The sequence below is a fragment of the Sander vitreus genome, chromosome 5, assembly GCF_031162955.1.
Source record: "Sander vitreus isolate 19-12246 chromosome 5, sanVit1, whole genome shotgun sequence".
In the NCBI taxonomy this organism is placed as follows: domain Eukaryota; kingdom Metazoa; phylum Chordata; class Actinopteri; order Perciformes; family Percidae; genus Sander; species Sander vitreus.
Genome location: NC_135859.1, coordinates 9,848,556 through 9,853,809, shown reverse-complemented (window position 1 = coordinate 9,853,809; position 5,254 = coordinate 9,848,556). Strand labels below are relative to the sequence as shown.

General features: G+C 40.6%; 1 long non-coding RNA gene across 1 annotated transcript; it reads left to right on the top strand.

Annotated features, from left to right (window-relative positions):
• Window positions 1-3,582: 3,582 nt before the first annotated feature.
• On the top strand, window positions 3,583-4,788 carry LOC144517586 (uncharacterized). Its single transcript, XR_013501946.1, has 3 exons — window positions 3,583-3,729; window positions 3,923-4,015; window positions 4,151-4,788. It is a non-coding gene; the product is annotated as an uncharacterized LOC144517586 (long non-coding RNA).
• Window positions 4,789-5,254: the final 466 nt, after the last annotated feature.

The window sequence follows — 5,254 nt, the reverse complement described above, 5'->3', positions numbered from 1 at the left end:
CACAGGCATCGTTTCGGTTCTATTACCTTATTAGTGGGAATGCTGATTCAGCAGCATTCCAACTATTGTTATTGCTTTCGGCCATTTTTATTATTCCGTACGTTTTTTGGCTCTCCGTAACTTCTGCATACGTTCAGCTATTAAAACCATTCAACTTTTAAAATGTTCAGCTCTTTCAGCTAATGATGGGACTTCTTCAACTTTTTTTCTACTATTTATACTTTTTAAAATATTAAGCTTTTTAACACTTTGTTTAACATTGAAGTAAATGAGAGCATGCTTCAAATCCTTAAAATCTTCTTCCGCTCCCGACACCAAACAAACTTTAAAATGTTCACATAAGCTTCAGGTATTAGGCTATATCCTTTCAGTTTGATATCTTTTACAGTTTTTGTGAAAAAGCTGTTTAAGTTTAGTGATCATTTCAGGATTTTTCTGCGTTTCTAATGAGTGTGTGTGATGTCATCGCCAGAGCACAGAGCCTTAAAAAAGTATCTTTGTCCCTTCTCTATAAGTTGCTCTCACGCCCACAATATCTACTTGTCATACACAATTTATACATCCAAACGTAGGTATTTTTGTCTAGTTTCAGGCAATGTGCTTTTTTTTATTCAGTTATGCGATATGACTTATACTTTTGGCTCGGTGAGCTTCCAAATGACAAGAGTTCCACATCTTCCTCCATTCGCTACCCTGTTTAACATTCTCCACATTTCTGAGCGAAACGCAGAGCGAACCACTTTTTTAAATAGCTGATATGCTCACATTTTTAAGTTTATCAACATAAATTTTACATGAATACGTTCACAAAGGCCTTGTGGTGGTCACGATTACATCATTTCACTGATACCCCTTATCGTTTTAGCAGTCTGAGCCTTTATTTGAGAGCTTGCTCTGTGTCTTTGAATAGCTGCAGTGTGGCACAGCTGACAGTTTTAGCAGGTGACACGGTCGTTAACTGATTAAAGATCAAAGAGATCTCATCACAGACTTCAAAGGGTGTTTTCACTGGTCATACATACCATGACAACACTTTCACAGACAGTTGAATTGAATACTACAGGCAGTAATATGAACATTAGTCTATATCTTTTGCGTTCCACTTCTGTCTGTCTCTGTCTCTCTCTGTCTGTCTCTGTCTCTCTGTCTCTCTCTGTCTGTCTCAGTCTCTCTCTGTCTGTCTCTGTCTCTCTGTCTGTATCTCTCTGTCTGTCTCTGTCTCTCTGTCTCTGTTTCTCCCTGTTTCTCCCTGTCTCTGTCTGTCTGTCTGTCTCTGTCTGTCTGTCTGTTTCTTCCTGTCTGTCTGTCTCTGTTTGTTTCTGTCTCTGTCTGTCTGTCTGTTTCTTTTACTCCCTGTCTCTGTCTCTGTCTGTCTGTCTCTGTCTCTCTTTCTGTCTGTATGTCTGTTTGTTTCTCTCTGTCTCTCTCTGTCTGTCTGTCTCTGTCTGTCTGTCTGTTTCTGTTTCTCCCTGTCATTGTCTCTGTCTGTCTGTCTCTCTGTCTGTCTGTTTCTCTCTGTCTCTGTCTCTCTCTGTCTGTTTCTGTCTGTCTGTCTGTCTGTCTCTGTCTCTCTGTATTTCTGTTTGTTTCTCTCTGTCTCTGTCTGTCTGTCTGTTTCTGTTTCTTACTGTCTCTGTCTCTGTCTGTCTGTTTCTCTCTGTCTCTGTCTCTGTCTGTCTGTTTCTGTCTGTCTCTGTCTGTCTCTGTCAGTCTGTCCGTTTCTGTTTCTTCCTGTCTGTCTGTCTCTGGCAGTAATATGAACATTAGGGTATATCTTTTGCGTTCCACTTCTGTCTGTTTGTCTGTCTCTGTCTGTTTTTGTTTCTCTCTGTCTCTCTCTGTCTGTCTCTGTCTCTTTGTCTGTCTGTTTTTGTTTCTCTCTGTCTCTGTCTGTCTCTGTCTCTCTGTATGTCTGTTTGTTTCTCTCTGTCTCTGTCTGTCTGTCTCTATCTGTTTCTCCCTGTCTGTCTGTCTCTGTTTGTCTGTCTGTCTGTTTCTGTTTCTCCTTGTCTTTGTCTGTCAGTCTGTCCGGTTCTGTTTCTTCTTGTCTGTCTGTCTCTGTTTGTTTCTGTCTCTGTCTGTCTGTCTCTGTTTGTTTCTGTCTCTGTCCGTCTGTCTGTCTGTTTCTGTTTCTCCCTGTCTCTGTCTGTCTGTTTCTCTCTGTCACTGTTTGTCTGTCTCTGTCTGTCTGTCTGTCTGTTTCTCCCTCTCTCTGTCTCTCTACCTCCTTCTCTGTCTCTGTCTCCCTCCCGCTTGTCTGTCTATCCCTCCCTCCTTCTGTCTCTCTCTCTCTCCCTCCCTCCTTCTGTCTCTTCTACTTCAACTTCTTCTTACTGATTTAAGCTATTCATCCAGTTTAGCTTTAGCAATTCAGCTATTCAGCATTCCCACGCATTTTCTGCAGGAAATGCATTTTCTAGTTGTATTTAACAGTGACATTGTTGAGCTAAGTCGCTGAGCTAAACGTTTTCTTGTTTTATATTTTTACAGATCCTTGTGGTGTGAGCAGACCCGTCGCCAGACCTCAGTCTTAAGGGGGGCATATGAAATGCATGGGAGGGCACAATTATTATTAGCCTACAGTACGTATATTTATAATAATCGTATACTCTATTCACGCAGCACGTAATCATCACGTTAAACATAACCAACAGCAATATGACCAGCTAGCCTATTGCCTACACCACATTACATAGAAGCAATGTTATGAATATCCATAAAACACTTGACTATACAACATATTAGATGTAACACCAGAAGCGTCTCTCAAACATTGCATTTTAAAGCAGTCAACAGAGGGATATGCATTGCCATGAGACACACACACACACACGCACGTACATACACACGCACAGAGACTTTGAACCTACCGGTACTTTGAGTGGAGGCTGCTGTCCTATTTCCTCAACACAACCTGTTTGGGTTTGTCCGTGCCAAGGTCACTCACACACACTGTTTCAACAGGCAGTTGTGGCCCAAATGCTGCCCGAGTTGCGGTTGCACTTGACCTGCAGGTCTTGCCAGGCCCAGGGTCAGGCTCCACGGAGCTACTAGCATCAGGCTCAGACTGTCGTCCAGGGTCTCCTTCTCCAACTACAACATCAGGAGGTGTCGGTGTCGTATCCAATTTGGCAGAGGAGACCTTTGGCGGGCTTTTCAACCACTTAAGGATATCCATGACGAACTGAAGCGAGTAAGCCGGCGAAAACTCATCCAGCTTTCAAAAATGCGCAACAGCTGTTGAGCGGTAACAGTTAAGGTCGAAAGATTCACCAGAAAACCCAGGGTGCACATCTGAGTGAAACTGCCCAAGTAACCTTTCACTGTCAGTCATGTGATTTTTCTGCACAGAAGCAGTCTTTCTCACCTGCGCAGTACACATTTACTCTTTTCCTCTTTAAGGAAAACATTGGTATTTTTAATTTGGGGCATGATGTTTTTTAATTTAAACAACATTTCAAATCATATAAAAAGGACATTCATATTTGTTTTTCAGCACTACTTTGCAGATGGCTTAGCGGCCTTGTATAGTTCAGTTGATCTAAGTTCATTTTTTTTGTTCTCTGTATTTGTCAGGTCTTCATGGAGTTCAGCAGGATTGTGGGCAAGAACCTCAAGCAGGAATTCTATGAGAGCAACGACCTGCACGGTCCTCATCTCCTTAAGTTATTTCGATCCAAGAGAGGGAATGTTGGACAGTTGTTGACACAGATTTCACAACAGACCAATGTAGGTCCATACACATTATGTACTTGGCATTGTTTTTCACAGGTTTTGTAAAAACATCATATAATGCTACTCTATTAGTTGTATAATTCAATCCAAACATTGCTTGGTTTATTTAAGCTTTCTTATAGATGATTATTTGTTTTTCATTTTAGCTATCTAGCTAACTTGTGGTACTGTGTTTAAATCCCAAAAGACTACAGAGCCAACTGCGATCTGGACACAGGTGCTCAGAGGGCTTCCTATCATCCTTGGGGACAACCCCACAAACTTCTTCAAAGCAGGCTTTGTAAGTAAGCTCTTGCTTTCTTATAATTTTCACCATTATTTATTTTTCACCATGACACTCTTATATTGATTAAAGTTGTTTTTCAAATGAGAAATCTAATGTAATGATTGGGCTCTTTTGTTATTCTTTATTTAGGAATTCGATGATGATGATTCTTTTCATGACCTTGACATTGGGCTACTTCTCATTGAGCGTGAAGGTGCTGGGCTCACATCTTCCCAGCATCTCAGTCCAGTGTCATTGAAAATCATCATTGAGGGATAAGTCGTGATGGACAACATTCAAGATCTGCCAAAAGCAATGTACATTCTGTTTGGACTCATGTATGCACTCCATCTTAACAACCCCAAGACTATGAAGCTCACATTTCAGGTCATCCAACAGGTATTGCTCTTGTTAGGCCACACTGACCTAAAGCCGAAGCTACAGACTTTGAAAAATCAGCTCGCAATGTAAAGAGATGTCAAGTCTACTGTAAGAAGCTGTTGACTACAATTTTTTTTGCCACACCAGTAAAACACTTTCTTACCTGTGGGGTAAACCTTTTTATTTTCTGTAAAACAAGCAGACGAACAGACACACGTAAAACGCAGACACACACCCACACACACAACACAGACACGAACAACACCCACGCACACAACAAACACGGACAACACCCACACATAGGCAACAGCCACACATAATTGTTTCAGTGATTTGAAATTACCTTTTTCAGATTAATCATTTTAGGTTGGACTTGTTGATGTTGAGCTGTTTTGCCAAATAAAATGCATTCCAGCATTTAGAGGTGTTTATTTTTTTCCATCCAATTTAATTGAAACAATGTTTTATACCATATTTAAAAAAAAATCAAAAGCTAATTAAATTAGAGGAAAATACAGTAATTGTAATAAATGATGAGTAGCAATAACAAGTCATAATAGCTGATTTTGAGTACACATAAATATAAATACTAAACTTAAGGTTCCATGGTAATACAGCTCAACATGTTTAGTTTCAGCTTGGGTAAAAAGTTAGGGTTCCGTGTTGATACAACTCAACATGTTTAGTTTCAGCTTGTGTAAAAACTAAAGTGGGATAGGGCAACGGGTTTTCACGCGATTTGCGAGTAAAGTCAACTAATTTGGGTTAAGAGTGCAGGCAGAGCAGAGCACACACTGGCCATCAATACCCCTGGCTGCCAAGTACATTTGTAAGAAGTGTTTCTTGGCATTCTTGTTCTGTTTTTCAGTCATA